The sequence below is a fragment of the Oryctolagus cuniculus genome, chromosome 15 (assembly GCF_051225735.1).
Source record: "Oryctolagus cuniculus isolate XC-2025 breed Fujian yellow rabbit chromosome 15, ASM5122573v1, whole genome shotgun sequence".
NCBI classification, from domain to species: domain Eukaryota; kingdom Metazoa; phylum Chordata; class Mammalia; order Lagomorpha; family Leporidae; genus Oryctolagus; species Oryctolagus cuniculus.
In genome coordinates this window covers 82,659,012-82,676,774 of record NC_142881.1, presented here as the reverse complement: position 1 = coordinate 82,676,774, position 17,763 = coordinate 82,659,012, and the positions used below count along the sequence as shown (strand labels likewise).

General features: G+C 44.4%; 1 long non-coding RNA gene across 8 annotated transcripts in view; it reads right to left on the bottom strand.

Moving 5' to 3' along the window:
* Nucleotides 1-17,763, bottom strand: part of LOC149122120 (uncharacterized) — a 140,345-nt gene that overhangs the window by 8,391 nt on the left and 114,191 nt on the right. For all 8 annotated transcript variants that reach the window (XR_016221779.1, XR_016221789.1, XR_016221790.1 and 5 more), the window contains 2 exons: nucleotides 17,354-17,530; nucleotides 11,175-11,227 (listed from right to left, as the gene is read on the bottom strand). This is a non-coding gene — a long non-coding RNA (uncharacterized LOC149122120). The remainder of the gene's footprint in view (nucleotides 1-11,174; nucleotides 11,228-17,353; nucleotides 17,531-17,763) is intronic.

Genomic DNA, 17,763 nt, shown 5'->3' with positions numbered 1-17,763 from the left:
GCAGCCTGCTCACCAACGCATCCTACATCAACTCCCTCCTGTCCTTGTGCACTCCTCACTCACATACTGCAGCATCCTGGGGCCATACCTTGTATTTAAGTCCTCACCACCGGGTCTGCTGAGGCCCAGCTCCAGGTGGCCAGAGCAGGACTATTATTAGGATGAAGAACACTGCCATCTGCAAGCCCCTTTGCTAGGCATGGATTCTTACCCATGGGGGACTTTGTGACAAGCAGGGCTGATTTCTGCCCTTTCCAAGCCTGGTTTTATTGACAAATGCACAAAACTTGGCTTGAAACAAAATGTTTTTTAGCTCTGTCCTAAACAGGCTGATCCATAGACAAAGCACTGCCTCTCCCTTTGCTTTCTCTCCACCACTCCAGGCATGATTTGTTCATGATCCTTGGTTGACCTTTTTATTTCAGTGGAGGACGGAGACAAAAATCTTTTTAAAAAATTAAAAAAATACAAAGACAAATCTCCCCACTGCATTCATGCAAACAAATGGTTACAGCTGAGGATGAAGTCTGTGACCAATGGACAGGCACAGCCTCTGCTCCCCACAGCATGATTTTAGGGGATTCCTCCAGCCAGGCTAACTGGGGACTACTGGCACCTATTCGTTCTGAAGAGGGAGAAGGAAATAGAAGAAAGAACAGTTGAGATTGGCACAGACCAAGGTTAGCCCCTTGTCCTGAATTCTGGGTTTGTTTTGTAATATTTGTTTGAAAGGCAGAATACCAGAAAGAAAGTGTGGGTGGAGAGAGAGAGAGATCTTCCATCTGCTGGTTCACTCTTTAAATGGCTACAACAGCCAGTGCTAATCCAGGCTGAAGCCAGGAGCCAGGAATTCCATCCAGATCTCCCACTTGGGTGGCAGAGACCCATGTTACTTGGGCTATCATCTACTGCTTCCCAAGGATTAGTAGGGAACTGGATTAGAGGCGTAGTAGCCTGGACTTCCACTGGTACTCTGATATAGAATGCAGGCATCCCCAGTGGTGGCTTAACCCACTGGGATGCAAAACCTACCCCTAATTTCTGGGGTTTAGGGAGTCCCTTCACCTAAAAGATTCTGTTTCCCCTTTAGTCCCACCTTTCCTTTTTAGTTTTTTTCTGGGTAATTTAAATGTTGGTTTTTGCCTCAATATTGTAGCAGGCACAGTCAAAATTGAGCTAGATCATAAATATTTTTAGTGCAAAGAACATGGTTCTCTGTGTGTCCTCAGTGCCTAGCCCAGGGTCTGGTACACAGCAGGTGTGTTCAATCAACAAATAATGAACTAATCAATCAACCAATCGTCCTACTGACACAAAGAGGTTCAATATAAAAAACATAAACAGCAAAACAAACTTGTTATAATACTAATCATGAATAGATTCAAACACACAGACACACACACACACACACACACACACACACACACACACTCAGAGTTCTAGGTGTGGGAAACATGTAACAGTGTTTCAGGTCCTGAAGCAACTTCTAGGGAGTATTCTCCCCAGCAGGCAGGGAGAGTGCTCTCTGCAGGCTTCTTTCTCAGCATATTCTAAACATATTCTAAACCAGTTCCCAGCATTTAAAGCCAAGTGAACATCATTTTCCTATTTGCCAAGTTGTTAAAACATGTTTGCTTCTGATGTGCTGGCTCAGTGATTACTCGAACCTTCCACTCTCTTTCTCACTGTAAAAGGTTCTTCTGTGGATTAAATGAATTATTGCAGGAAAAAATGCATAGAATAGGATCTGCACACAGTAAACTCTTAGAGAATGATTACCTATTATGATTTTCTGACTTCTGAGTAGTGGTAGAATTAGCAAGGTGATGTGACTATTTCTCTGTTCTAAATTCCCATCAAATTAGTCTTGAAACTTGGTAGCTTTGGGATCCGCATGGAAGGAAGGCCTATACTTCCGGGAATGTAAAGTTCCTACCTGTACTTGCAGGGAAGAAAGTCCTTGTCAAGGTCACTGCTGGTGCCTAAAGGTCAACCAATGAGGATCAGACCTGCCTCAACCTTTAACCCCCATGCCCTGAATCTATAAAAGGAGCTCTCCCAATCTCTGAAGCACGACTTCCCCACCCCCCCAGCCCCCCACCCCCGCTCTGTTGCTCTATTGGGACCCAGGAACCTCGCCCGGGAGCGGAACCCCAATAAAAGCCTGTGAATTAATTGATTCGTCTGCCTGGGAAGATTTGTTACGCGCTGGACACCTTACAAAACTCTACCCAAATGTCACTTCTCAGCAATAGGTGTGACTAAAACTGGTGGCAATAACTTTACAATATTCCGATCTACAATTCTCCAAATCAGAGAAACCAAATTAAGACGCACCTCTCCTTCACGCGCTAGCTCAGCTCCACTGCATCCATGATCATCTCACCAGCTCCCATGTCAGAAATAAACTCTCCAAGCCTAGGACTAAAGGAAAGCCAGCACTTGCAGGTAGCCTTGCCCTGACTGGTGGTCCTGGGACCTGACTCCATTCAACACTGCACAGGGAGGAAACAGATCTGAGCACTGTGCTTTCACACCCACTCTCTTGCCCTGCCCAGTTCCCTAGAAGGTAGGTGTCTGATGAGAAAAGGGCATGTGAACAGACTCAAGATGCATAACCCAGAGAGAAGGCCCTATCAGGAACCCTGCATCCCTTCAGCTACTATGCAAGCAGCTGTATTCAAGACCTCCAAGGAGTGAAATCTTTGGTTTGCATTGTTATGCTTAAGCACAGAAAGAGCATTAACCCTCAGGGAGCCCTCAGCCACTTAAAGTGGAAAAGCACACTTGGGTTCTGGCCTCTGGACTCATTTACAGATGAATGGGAACTGGGGGTAGGGGTGAAGAACTTTCCCACTCTCTACCCAGTCTTTCCTGATCTCCAGATTATCTGCAGAACTCTGCTCTCCTTGGGTCCTGGAAGCTCAAGACCATCCCAATCCATTTAGCAATCCTGTCCATGCCATGTTCCATGAAATGTGGGCTTTATGATTGTAGCTGAGAAAGAATAAAAGAAGCATAGCAAGGGACAGAGAGTTACTCAGATTTGTAAGTAAGGCAGTTTGCCAATGTAAACATAGAATTAGCTACCTAGAAATTCATTCATTTAAAATTTAAATGTAAACTCAAAAAAATAAAACAAAACCTGATTTAAACAACTCCTAGTGGGAAGGCTTGACTGTAGCCTATAGGAGTAATGAATGAGAGGGCATGAGAATGCAGTAGCACATGGGAGTTTTGTTTAAAAAAAAAAAAAAAGCAGCAATGCCCAAACCTTGGTGATAGCTGTGTACTCATTTCCTAGGGTTCCCCAAACAAAGTCCCACAGACCACGGGCTGGAGCATCAGGGGTGTAATGTGCACTATCCCAGCTCTGGAGGCTCAGAGGTGGAGAGCAAGGTGTCTGCAGGGCTGGATCCTGGAGAGCTGTGAGGGGAACTTGTTCTTTGCCCCTCTCCTAGCTCGGGCAGCCTCAGGTGCTCCCCGTCTGCAGACCGTGTCATCCTGTGTCTTTGTCTCATCCTCCCCTGTATGTGTCTGCCTCCATATCCAAAAATCCCCCTTTTCTAAAGATGCCAGTCCAGTTGGATTAGAGCCCACTCTGGCATTATCTTAATTATATCATCTAACCAGACCCCACCACAAATAAGGTTGCATTCACAGCCACTCCAGGTTAAAACATCAACAACCTCGAGGCGGCCACAGTTCAATCCTTAAAAAACTGAAAGGTTTCATTCCTAGTCTTCATCCCAAATAATTTCCACAAATGAATAGTGCCTAGGGCACATTTAGGTCTACAGAAACTCACTGGGGGTGGATGTTTGGCTAGGGGTAAGCATACCTGGGGTTCCAATCACATACCTGTGGTGGATTCCCAGGCCCCAGCACCTGACTCCGGCTTCCTGTAAATAGAGACCCTGGGAAGCAGTAGTGATGGCTTAAATAATTGTATATCCTGCCACCCATGGGGAACCAGGATTGAGTTCTTGGCTCCTGACTTTAACTCTTGCTCAGCACCTTGTGGACATTTAGGGAGTCAACCAGCTGATGGAAGATTTCTCTTTTTCTATGTGCCTCTCAAAGTAAATAAATAAATAAAAATCTAATAAACCAAACGTTGCACATTGAACAAAATTTTGTGGATTTTTTTTTTCAGAGCAGAGTCTTCCAATATGTAGGGCAATTCAGAAACTACAACAATTTTGCCAGGTACTATCAGTATTAGCTTCCTAAGGCTACTGTAAGAAATCAGCATATATTTGGTAGCTTAATGCAGCAGCAATGTATTATCTTACAGTTCTAGAGACCAGAGGTCTGAAGTGAGTCTCACTGGATTGAAGTCAAGGTGCTGGTGAGGCCACATGCTCCCTAATGACTTTTGCTGCTCCTCCTAAGGGTCACATATATTTCTTGGTTTGGGCCCTAACTTCCACCTTCAAAATGCACCACTCCAATCTCTGCTTCTAGCATGGCATTGTTTTCTCCTCATCTATTGTAGAGTTTCCTTCCACCTTTCTCTTCCAAAGACCCACCAGGAACATCCAGGACAATCTGCCCAACACCAGACCCTTAATTCAATCACATGTGTGAATTTCCCTCTTCCATGTAAGACTGCCTTCACAGGTTCCAACTATTAGGGCCTGATCATCTTTGGAGACCATTCCTCAGATTTCAATATCATATATCCTACATCAAATCAAAGTTCAGTTCATTTTCAGAAAGGAAAACCTTGCCCTTAACAGAGCATTAGTTTAGTGCTGGCACTGTGGTATAATGGGATAAGCCACCACTTGCGACATGGGCATCCCATATCAGAGTGCCAGTTCATGACGAAGCTGCTCCACTTCCAATCCAGCTTCCTACTAATGCCCCTGGGAAGGCAGTGGAAGATGGCCCAAATGTTTGGGTACCTGCTGTGATGTCAGACCCAGATGAAGCTCTGTTTCTGGGTTCCTGGCTCTGGCCTCATACAGCCCCTGCCATTGTAGCCATTTAGGGACTGAATCAGTGGATGGAAGATCTCTTTCTCTGTCTCTCCCGATCTCCATTGCAATCTTTCAAATAAAGAAAATAAATCTTACAAAGTAAAATAAAACCAGAGCATTAGCTTGCTAGATATTTCCCCAAATTTCTTCTCAGTTTTCTTCTCATAGATTCTTCCATTTAACACCTTATCAAGGAGGAGTCTGATTTCAAGCACAGCGATGTCCAACTGAGACATGTAAACAGTAGGAAGGTGTTGCTTTGGATTCGTTCTGAGAGGAGGAGCATGGTGGGGGCAAGAGGCACGGAGTCACCACACAGACCCCCAGAGATGGGTGAAAGCAGGCCAGAGGTGAGCAGCCTGCAGACTCATTTATTTCAGTTGGTACAGCAGCTTAAATAGCTAAGGCAGCCAATCTGGTCAAGGGGCGGTTTATGCCCTAACCAATCACAACCTGTTGCCATGTGGTTTCCAAAGCCATCCAATCACAGCCTGTTACCAGGCAGGCTCCCTTGCCAGGTGGATTTCAAAGCCATTCCTGAGTAACTGATGCTCACTTGCCAGCAGCCATCTTGGCATGACCTTCTCACCTCATTCCACAATATTCCCCCCTTTTCGTTTATTTTTGAGCAACGGGAGGCATGAATCTTGGCCATACCATTGTTGACCCCGTTTCGATGTGGTCTCCGTATGCGGCTGTGCCTGTCTTAGGTTGTCCCCCAGGGGATCTTACCCGTCGTTGACTAACCAGCGCTCAAAACAGGAGACCACAGGAGTGCTTGCTCAGAAGGGGTAGGAATGAGGAACAATGGTAATCAGGAATAACATGATGCACACAGGCTGTGGGCCGTTTGAGTGGCTGACCAGATCTAGTGGGTATAAAACAGTAATGGATGTGGCTATGGGCAGTTCCTCAGGGTAGGATGATAGGGGAGGTGCGTCCGCTAACAAGGCGTGCTCTCAGTCTTGTTCAGCTGGTTCTGGTTGACTGTCAGTTGCAGGCTTGATGTTTCTGGCTGGGACCCAAATGGACTGTCTCACATTCTCTGGAAAGATACAAGCATATCCTCGGCCCTTGGTTAGCAGAAGCCTTTTTACAGGTGTTGGAATCCAGGGTCTGAATTCTGTGTCTGCTCCTATATTAACAGCAAACATGCAGGTGGGATGGGGTCTAGTGCCTGCCCTGAGAGCCTGGGGTGCCTGGGGACTGCCACAAACATGGGGATTCTCACTGAGTGCGGATGGGATGACCTCATGTGGGTTATTACCTCGAGGTCATCTGTGTTCATCCTACGGGTATTTGGGGGGTGGCTAACCAGGCATTGCTGCATTGTCTGCAATTTCACTGTCATTTCACTGTCGGAGCTCTCTCTCCCCAAGTCATCAACTGTTGCCTGTGAGGCAGAGGCTGGAGTGAGAGGTTCTGATCACTCACAGATTTCTGATCACTCAAGCATTTAGGCTGTCTTCCGCTGCTTTCCCAGGCTATCAGCAGAGAGCTGTATCAGAAGAAGAACAGCTGGGACATGAATGGGCACCCATATGGAATGCTGGCACAGCAGGTAGAGGCTTAGCCCAATACGCCACAGTGCTGGGCCCTCCATGAAGTTTTTGAAGCACCCTCAAATGCTTGCTACTTAGGAGAAAATGTGTTTTTATCTTAAAACTCAAGTGCTCTTTTTCTCCTTATCAACTGAGAGATGATGGTGTATGACACATTGTCTTTTTTTTTTTTTTAAGATTTATTTATTTACTTGAAGGGCAGAGTTAGAGAGAGAGACAGAGAGAGGGGGGTCTTCCATCCACTTGTTCATTCCCCAAATGGCCGCAAAGGCTGGAGCTGGGGCAGTCGGAAGCCAGGACCCAGGAGCTTCATCCAGGTCTCCCACGTGGGTGGCAGGGGTCCAAGCACTTGGGGCATCTTTTGCTGCTTTCCCAGGCATGTTAACAGGGAAATCAATTGGAAGTGGAGCAGCCAGGTCTCAAACTGGTGCCCACGTGGGATGCTAGCACTGCAGGAGGTGTTGCTACACCACAGCACAGACCATGCTACACTTTGAAATAAGAGAAACAAGAACTCCAGTATGCCTTGGATTTTACTTTTAAATAACTAGTTTTTAAATATGTATTACAACAGATCTACAGAAAGCAAAAGAACTGATTTCTCAGCCACAGTTCACTGGATGAGCTTTCCCTTTTCCTGCCTCAACAGCAGGGAGTGAAGAAGAGCCTGCCTGTTTCATACGGTGATGTGGCTCAATAGGCTAATCCTCCACCTTGCGGCGCCGTCACACCGGGTTCTAGTCTCGGTCGGGGCACTGGATTCTGTCCCGGTTGCCCCTCTTCCAGGCCAGCTCTCTGCTGTGGCCCGAGAGTGCAGTGGAGGATGGCCCAAGTGTTTGGGCCCTACATCCCATGGGAGACCAGGAGAAGCACCTGGCTCCTGGCTTTCAGATCAGTGTGGTGCGCTGGACTCAGCGCGCCAGTCGCGGCGGCCATTGGGGGGTGAACCAACAGCAAAAGGAAGACCTTTCTCTCTCTCTCTCTCTCTCTCTCTCTCTCTCTCTTACTGTCTAACTCTGCCTGTCAAAAAAGAGAGAGAGAGAGAGAGAGAGAGAGAACCTGCCTGTTTCTCTGGAGAAAGTCAAGGCTCTGAAGCTATCTTCCCATACCCCTTCCAACTCAGAAAACCAAGGATGGCTTCGTCTGCTTGTGCTGGTCTAACAAAATGCCCGAGGGTGGGTGGTTCACAAAAAATAGAAATTCACTCCTCCCAGTGCTGGAGCGTGGGGAGCACCAGTGAGGGCAGTGCAGGTTTGGCGTGTCCAGTGAGGGCTGCCGCGGGCTTGCAGGACGATGCCTCCCTGCTGTGCCCTCAGCGGAGGGAAAGGCAGCACCCACTCCCTCCACCCCTGCAGTCCATCATCTGTGAGGGCCTCACTGTCAGGACTTAACCACACCCTAAGGGCCCACCTCTTCACACTGCAACATCGGCAATTAACTTCCAACATGGGAACCATGAGGGGAACTTGTGTGTAGGGGGGGTGCACATTCAGGACAGAGCAGGGGCCTTTGGTTTTCTGCCAGGAACAAGGGACCAATAAGACAGAAAGGAGATGAATTATCATGAAAAATAGTCATTTTCCTTTAGATGTTTCAAAAAGAACTAACTTGGTATCACTCATTGTTCTACACACTTGAGGATCAGAGGTAATCAGGAAAAATGTCCTGGAATTGAAAGAAGAAATCTGCAAAGTTGCATTGAATAAAAAATAAGGGAACAATAGTGACACATTTCACAACAGAAATATTTACTGTTCTATAGAATGTAATCATTCCCTGATCGATTCATGCCCTTCTTGTGCTTCCAATTTAATCACAATATGCTTTTGAACTCCTTCCTCATGTGTTCTGGATTCTTATTCCACCTGTCTTTCAAGTTTTATCTTTAAAATTCATATTCACTCATTCTTATGCTTCCCCCCGAATTTGGGATAATTACTCAAGCTTGTGGAATCAGCCAGCTGACTACCAAACATTGTGATAACAAACAATCCTGACATTTCAGTGCTTCTAATTAGAAAGGATTCTATTTCCCTTGTGCTATGTGGGCATCAGCTGCCCCAGGTTACTTGTAGATAGGCCCTGGGCTGAATGAGCAGCCCCATATGGTTTTCCATGACTGTCTTCAGAGAGAAGCAAAGAGAAGAGAGTGGGGCCCAACAGGTGGTCAAAGTCCCGGTTCAGCATCATACTCATTAAGTCCACTCACTCACTTTTTGCTGACCAAAGTACATCAAGTGCCTGTCTGTGTCAGAGAGGCATTCGTCAGACAGGCAAAGTATTATCAAGTTACATAAGTAATCTGCAGAGGGCCCAGGGGAGAGGAATGAGGATATTTGGCATAGGAGTAACAAAACATTAGGCTAGATATGTAGTTCTATCCTTTGTGTTTTGTTTCTTGTTTGTTTGGTTTGGTTATGTAATACCCACTACTTCTGGTGAAATTTTAATTTAGTTTAGTGATCATTGTTTTATCCGTGGGATTTTTGTTGTTCTCAAATATTTTTAATCTTTAAAATTTACTAATGTATTTTTTTCAATTTCTGTTTTCTTGAGTTCACTTTTCTCATTGTTTATACTGTTCGCTGGACAAATGAATTGTCAAAGATCTTGTGGTACTTGTGAGAACATTTCTGTCATGGCTTAATGCATTTACTCTGTAGTCCATGCTCAGTTGTGTAAGGTAGGGTAGAATCCTTCCTCTAAACTCCTAGAGGGCTTTCCTTCCTACTCACTAACCCTTCCCTACTGTCACATGCTCCCTTGATTACTGAATTTCTTACATATTTTGTGCTTTATTGACTGTGCGCATTTATCCCTGCTACAGGAGTAAGGTCTTTTCAGTAGGACATTGGAAGAAGGATAAAAACATGAGCTTTGTTTGGTCTCATGATCATATTAGAGAGTTATTGAGATGGGTATTTAATCCAAGAAGCTAAGACATAATTCTTAAACCAAATCAAACTGAGAAAAACACTATAACTGATATATAGAGTACTTTTTCTTTTACAAAGCCAATAAAATGTGTAAAAACAAGCAAGTTTGATACAGGAAAAATGAAAATACACACTTCTGGAACAATTAAGTAAACATATTTTCAGATACAGGGGAAATTTTTAATTTAATATTTAAAATATTTAATAACATTTCAAAAGACTGAAAGCATTTCAACTTGTTTTACTAGATGAGCCCAACCCTGATAATAAAATGTGACAAAGAGAGCACTAAGAAATAATCTATGTATCAATCTTTCCACTAAAAATAAAGGATACATGAAATGATTAAAATCAGAGGCTTAGAAATTAATTGGAATTACATTAAAATTCTTGCTCTATTGCAAAGAAATATTTTATGACTCGGACACTTAACTGTTCTAAATCATTTTCCTGAAGTAAAATAATGACACATACCTTAAGAATAATGTTAAAGGTAAAAATTATGTAAGTACATTTTAAGATATTTTATGCATTCAGCTTATGTCTGATCATGCTTATTCATGCATGAGGAGGAGGAGAAAGAAGAGGAGGAGTAAAATGCTGAAATGGCTGTACATTGTAACATCATAAACCAAGTCTGATAAAATTGAATCCTGTGGCATAATATAAAACAGAGTCAAAAAATAATAAAGACTTTATCTGGAAATTCAACAATAATTTAATAGAAATATACGTTATTTAACTCATCACATAAGAGGAAGAAAAAATGCATGAATCTCTTAGTAGATTCTGGGAAAGTACTAGGTAAATGTCAATGAAAAAATCAGAATCCATAGAAAATGTTGTTCATATTTTGAAGCATGCTAATAAATCAAGAAGGAAGAAGGAACCCTAGCATCACCAGAATTTTTTTTGTCCTAGAACCTCTACCTAATGCCTCAAAGGGGAAAAATGTATAATTAGAAGCTAAAATGACCCAAATCATCATGGTTTGCAAGTATGATTGCTTACTAGGAATTAACCCAGATGTCTATCAACTGATGACTGGATAAAGAAACTGTTGTACATATACACTAGGAAATACTACTCAGCCATAAAAAGGATGATATCCTGCCTTTTGTAACAAAGTGGATGCAACTGGAAACCATTATACTTAGTGAAATAAGCCAGTCCCAAAAGGACAAATATCATATATTTTACCAGATCTGTGTACATTTGTGTACCAAAAATGTAATGTGTAGGAGTGAAACTGACATGTTAAGATTTGATAATTGTCTACATCCCTTGTCTCTACTGTTGAGGAATAGCGTTTGTGTAATTCGTATTTTTGCTGAACTATTCACTTATCGAAAATATATCATTATAAAAATTAAGAGAGGAAATAAAAAAAGAAGGAGGAAGAAGGGTGGGAGCATGCTTGGAAAGTACCACTGTGTTCCTAAATCTGTATCCATGAAATACATGAAATGTGTTTACCTTAACATTTTTTTAATTTAAAAAAGAAATAAAAATTGAAAAGAGCATGTTAAAATGTATGACGACAATTAAGGATCATTTTAGGTTACAAAAGTAATCTTTACAAAAGAAAACGCTTTTATATCAATACTCACAAACTGGTGCTATTAAGAATCAAGTTATTTTGATATTATGCAATAAATAGCATGGCCTAATATAAATTTAACAAGACTTACCTGAAAGAAATGACACATGTCTAACGAATGTAATTTTAGGACCTCACATGTTCCTGGAAGGAAAGACACAATTGCAAAAATGTCATTTTCTCCTACATTAATCTATAAATTCATCATAATTTTTTTTTTTTTTGACAGGCAGAGTGGACAGTGAGAGAGAGAGACAGAGAGAAAGGTCTTCCTTTTGCCATTGGTTCACCCTCCAATGGCCGCCGCGGCTGGCGCGCTGCAGCCAGCACACCGTGCTGATCCGATGGCAGGAGCCAGGAGCCAGGTGCTTTTCCTGGTCTCCCATGGGGTGCAGGGCCCAAGCACCTGGGCCATCCTGAACTCAGATTTCTAAAGCAGACAAAATGAAACGTAGTCTACGATACAGGCAAATCTCATATGTATAAACAATGTATTATTTATTATAATTGGTGACAGGAAAACTGGCTAAATTTGGACAAAATGAAACTAGATTCTGATTAACCATTCAACACAATGGGGGTGGGGGCAGGGCCACAGAGAGGCTCTGCTGGTGCCTTTCACCTGGACGCTGTATTTTGTGTTCCTGAATGATATCTTCACTGTAGTGAAGGGACCAAAGGAGCTAGGGAATTACGGAGTGCTTCTGCACGATGCTGCCCTGCTGATCACCCTCATTTTCAGCATGTCTCCACTGCAGACCTAGATTCATCCAATGGAAGAATGTTCCATTTATCACACAGTTTCTTCCTTCCCTGTTTTGGGGGGTTTGTACTGATGCACCCCACAGTTGTGTGCAGCTATTACAGTTTGGCCCTGATGACAAGTGCCAGTCAGTGCTGTCAGTCATATACCTATTGCCTGCACTGGGATGTGAGCTGGTGGAGATGATACCTTCTCCGTGGTAAACTATCTCAGGGCAGGGCACCTGAGATACTCCTTTTTAACACTAAAGAGTCAGTCAGAACCTCAATAACTGTTGAATGAAGAAACTGTCCCTCCAGATTTGAAGAGCTAGGGGTAGAGTTGGCATTCCCAGGAGGATCGAGAAGCCAGAGCACAAGTGGGAGCTTCTGCGAAGCACAGAGGACTCCCCATCTGCCATCCTCATGGCCTGTGCTGAGAAGGAGGCTGGCACTGTGATCTGCCTGTTTGAGTAGCAGCACCACGGCCTTAATTTCAAAGGTGCTGTCCCCAGCAAAGTGCCAACGAGAACTTTTTTTTTCAACATAAACAGACACATCTTTATTTCAATAAAATTAGTCAATTAAATGCCCCCCAAAATTAGGTTCTGATCTCTAGCTTCCATCTAAATGATTCCAGAGAAATTCAAGATTCAAATAATGGAAATACAATTTTAAAAACTGTAATCTAGAGATAAGAACATTCTGAGCTTGGCATCTAAAGGACAGGTAAGAGTCACATGAAAAACTCGTGAAATTAAAATACATATGAAAAATAATCTAATACATAGCAATATACTAATATGTGCTATTATTCATAATACATACTTATTAATGCAATATTAATAGTATACACAGCAAACCAAACAGAATCTGAGTTAAAAAAGAAGAAAAAATATAGGAAATCCCCAAGGAGACCAATGTTAATGGCTTGTAAACAAAAGATACCAAATTTATCAACAGGTTAAGGAATATAATATAGAAAAAATAGCAATATAGACATTTAAATGTTAAACATTGTATCTTTTGATCCAAAAAAAAAAGCAAAGCTAAAAATAACAATAATCAATGTCATCAATGTCATTCAGAATCGGTTACTCCTAGCAGGAGGCAAAGTTAGCATAACCTTTTTAGGAGTGATCTGATAATGAGTAGATTTAAAACAGAAAGTCCTAAGACTGCCTATCCTTTATTTTTATTCTGTTTGTTTGTTTTGACAGGCAGAGTTAGAGAGAGAGAGACAGAGAGAAAGGTCTTCCTTCCCTTGGTTCACCCCACAAATGGCTGCTATGGCCGGCGCACTGCACCAATCTGAAGCCAGGAGCCAGGTGCTTCCTCCTGGTCTCCCATGTGGGTGCAAAGCCTAAGCACTTGGGCCATCCTCCACTGCCCTCCTGGGCCACAGCAGAGAGCTGGACTGGAAGAGGAGCAACCGGGACAGAATCCAGCACCCCGACTGGACTAGAACCCGGGGTACCGGCGCCACAGGCAGAGGATTAGCCTAGTGAGCCACGGCACCAGCCTATTTTTATTCTTTAAAGATTATTTAAAAAAAAATTATTTGAAAGGCAGGGAGAGAGAGAGAGAGGGAGATCTTGTATCCACTGGTTCACTCCTCAAATGGCCACAGAAGTGAAGTGTGGGCCAGGGTATAGCTGAGAGCCAGGAACTCTATGCAGATCTCTCACATGGCTGGTGGGGGGCCCAAACACCTAGGCCATCTTCGCCTTCTGCTGCTGCCTCCCTTGGCACATTAGCAGGAAGCTGGATGAGTAGCCAGGACTCAATCCAGCATTCCAGTGTGTGATGCCAGTAGTGGCTTACCGCACTGCGTCACAACACCAGCCCCTTGACTATCCTTTAACTCTGCAAGTTCATTTCTAAAATTTATACTGACAGTATAATTGAACAAATTTATGAAGATATATGTTCAAGACTCACTGTAAAATTTAGCAAACTGTCGCTCCCCCTCTTCGTGGAGGAACGACACAGGACCCTGCGCTGTTCTTTCGTCTGCTCGGCCCTCCCCGGGTTTGCTGCTGGTTCTTCCCGGGTTGGCTACTATCCCTTCCACCTCCGTGGAAGGGCAGTTCCCCCTGGCCACATTCCCCACTTCCGCAGGGGAGCGGCACACCGCCGGCCGGCTTTCTCGGGGGCTGCACGGGTTCCCTTAGATGTTCCCCATAGATGTTCCCGATGCATGCCGTCTCTCTCCTCCTTTATAGTCCTCCTCCGCCAATCCCAACTTGGCTGCCCACACGCCGAGTACGCTGCTCTCCTCCAATCAGGAGCAAGTCCTACAGTTTATTAGTTGAACTGGAGGCAGCTGTGCGGAAGCTGTTTACTTCTCTCCCAGCGCCATATTGTGGGAGAGCAGATGCATAGAATAAGTCCTAATTCGAGTAACTTAGTCTAGTCCGGATTGCTCCCCACAGATCCCCCTTTCTTTTTATTTTTTAGCGTTGATACGCACCTGTCTTCGGTGTCCCGCGGCACACACTCTGCTCTACTTGCTAGAGTTGCCACAGGCTCTTACAAGTCCTATCAGGCAAACCGAATCCGGGTCCTCTCTTCGCCATGTTGTGAGGAGGTTTTTAGGCGCTGATGCGTGCCTGTGTTCGGTGCCCTGCAGTGCATGCTCTGCTCTGCTAGAACTGCCTGCAGGTGTTTACAAAACCTATCAGGCAAACCGAATCCAAGCCTTCTCATTGCCGTATTGTGGGGGAGACTTATTAGTGTTGGTTTGTGCCTATCTTCGGTGACCTGCAGCTCATACTCTGGTCGAGCTGCTTGCTGGCGCTTACCGCCTTAATTAGGCAGACCAAATCCAAGCCTCCTAATGGTTGTATTGTGGGGAAGCCTTACTGATGTTAATTCGTGCCTGTCTTCGGTGACCTGCGGCGCATAAGCTGCTAGCCGCCCAGGTGCTCATCGCCTCATTTAATCAGGCAGACCGAATCCAAGCTCTCACATTGCAGTGTTGTAGGGAGGCCTTTCTATTTCTCTTTCTCTATCTCCGGGCATTCCTATTTCTCCCATTTTACTTCTATCTTCCAGCATTCCTATTTCTCTCATCTTACTTCTAAGCTTCTGTTTCTCTTATCCCTGCGGCTTTCCGGCACCTCGCCCCGCCAGTGGGTTCCCGGCTCTGCGCCGCTTCAGCCCGCGCGCCTCTCTCATCTGCGCAGCTTCCCGGCTTTGCGCGGCTCGGCTTCGCGCGCTCCGCGGTCTCCACGCTTAACCCTTTCGCGTCTGAACCACAGCCTCGCGCCAGCCCCGTTCCCTATCTATTCACGCCCCATGCTCTCTGCACGCGGCGGCTTCCGCGAGTAACACAGCGTAGCTTACGTGTCCGCCACTAGCATTCAATCTAAGTTCCCCGGGCTAGCCTGGCGAATTCAACCCAGCGTACGTCTCCGCCCCACGGTTTGGCTTCCCGTCCTTTGCTCCCCGGGCTAATCAGACGGATCCCAACCAGGCTCACGTTTCAGCTTCTGGTTTCAACTTTTCGCCCCCTATTCCCGGGCTAACTTGAGAATCCCAAAGTGGCTTTCGTATCCGCCTCGGCCTGCCCCCCGCGGCTTCAATTTCCCTAACACTTTTCTCTACCCGGTATGTTTCCCCAAGCTTTCCTCCAACAATACTCCTCCCTCATTTCACCTGGCCTCTCCCCACAGTCCGCATCCGAGTCTGTTTGTTCTAGCTTTCACTTTCGCTTTCGACCTTAGAGATTTCTCCCAGCTTCCCCCCGTAGTCCGTAGTCCGTATCTGAGTCTATGCCTAGGCTTTCAATAGCTTCTTCCGGCACCCTTTTCGTCCGGCTTTTCCCTAGGCTGTTTGCTAGTCTCTCTCTCCGGTAATTTCCCAGTTCTTCCCGTTTCTTCCCTCCTAAGTTTCATATCCGTCCTAGGTTTCCTATCCGAGCTAGGTTTCCTATCCGAGTCAGGTTTCCTATCCGAGTCACGGCACCATTATGTCGCTCCCCCTCTTCATGGAGGAACGACACTAAACCCTGCCTAGGCTTCATATCCGAGTCACGGCACCATTATGTCGCTCCCCCTCTTCGTGGAGGAACGACACAGGACCCTGCGCTGTTCTTTCGTCTGCTCGGCCCTCCCCGGGTTTGCTGCTGGTTCTTCCCGGGTTGGCTACTATCCCTTCCACCTCCGTGGAAGGGCAGTTCCCCCTGGCCACATTCCCCACTTCCGCAGGGGAGCGGCACACCGCTGGCCGGCTTTCTCGGGGGCTGCACGGATTCCCTTAGATGTTCCCCATAGATGTTCCCGATGCATGCCGTCTCTCTCCTCCTTTATAGTCCTCCTCCGCCAATCCCAACTCGGCTGCCCACACGCCGAGTACGCTGCTCTCCTCCAATCAGGAGCAAGTCCTACAGTTTATTAGTTGAACTGGAGGCAGCTGTGCGGAAGCTGTTTACTTCTCTCCCAGCGCCATATTGTGGGAGAGCAGATGCATAGAATAAGTCCTAATTCGAGTAACTTAGTCTAGTCCGGATTGCTCCCCACAGCAAACAACAAAATAATTTATCTAAACTAATTAATAAATACCTGACTACATCAAACACTATGATACCATGGAATGCTAGCTTGCATTAAAAATAATGATGCAGAGCTCATTTTGTAGAAAAATGCACTGGATTTTTTAAAAAATTGGGTGCTCTTTCAATAAGCATGTAAATATTAATTTTAGAATCATAATAGTGGAATTTAGCTATGTATTTTATCCTAATTTTGGTAAAAACACATGAAAACAGAGTGTAAATTTCTGAAATCATTCTGAGGGCAAAATAGTGTATATTTATTAAAGCCTTAAAGCTGCCCAAACTTAAAAGGGTAATTATACTTGTAAGAAATTATCTTAAAGGAGCTCTGTTTCTGTAAACCTCCCTCCTTTACAGGGGACAGCTTGTCCTTCATGTCACCATCAGCCTCTAAGGGACAGGGGCCTAGGGATCAAACATGTTCTAGGCTGCCCTACATGGTATTGTTAATATAAAGGATGGATCATTTGGAGGCTGAGCAGCTAGGGACACAAGAGTCCCTAATACAAGGATCCGTGGGTGCTCTGGGTACCCTCATCTACTGCATGTCCTCTCCACAGAGAAATGCAATGGGCATATGGCCCCTAGCTGACTTCACAGGGTTGTCTGGTGCTGGGGATACCCAAACACCTGGTTAACTCATGCTGTATTGTACCCAGCTTGGGGACAAGAGCAATCACCTCACAAGAATGAATATATATATATATATATATATGTGTGTGTATATATATATATATATATATTTACCTTTTATAAGTATATATACAGGCTTATACATATGTGTGTGTATGTATGTGTACATATCTTTTACTCAAATCAGAAATACTATGATCTAATTGCCAAGTGTTTGCAGCCTTCCTTTTCTGGTTCCACAGAGAGAGTTGGAGGGTCCTCTGTGGAAAGTGAAGCTGCTAATGAAGGCAGAAGACAGGGTGGGGAGCAAGCATGGGATGCATGACTGGGACACTGACCTGTGTCATAACCAGTATTATTTCATCTTCACAAGAAATCTTCCATAGATAGTAGATGCTGTGTTTCCATTTGAGTCTTAAAGGTGTCAGGACCTCTGGCCAGTCACACACTCTGTAAGGAATCCTAGATCCAGTATTTAAACCCAGGCTGTTCAAACTCTTCATCCATTCCCCACACTGAAAACACATAAAGGTCAAAAATGGGTTACTGCTACTGTAATCCATGAAGAAAATTTTTTAAATTATTAAATCTCATTTAATAATGTTATTATTATGAAATTATTAAAATGTTAGTTTAGAAGTTATTAGTTTAATAATTATTAAAAATATTAGTTTAGTAATTATTAAAATAATAGATTAGAAGATAATTGTACAGGAAATGTCACAACTTATAAAGCAAAAATAAAAAT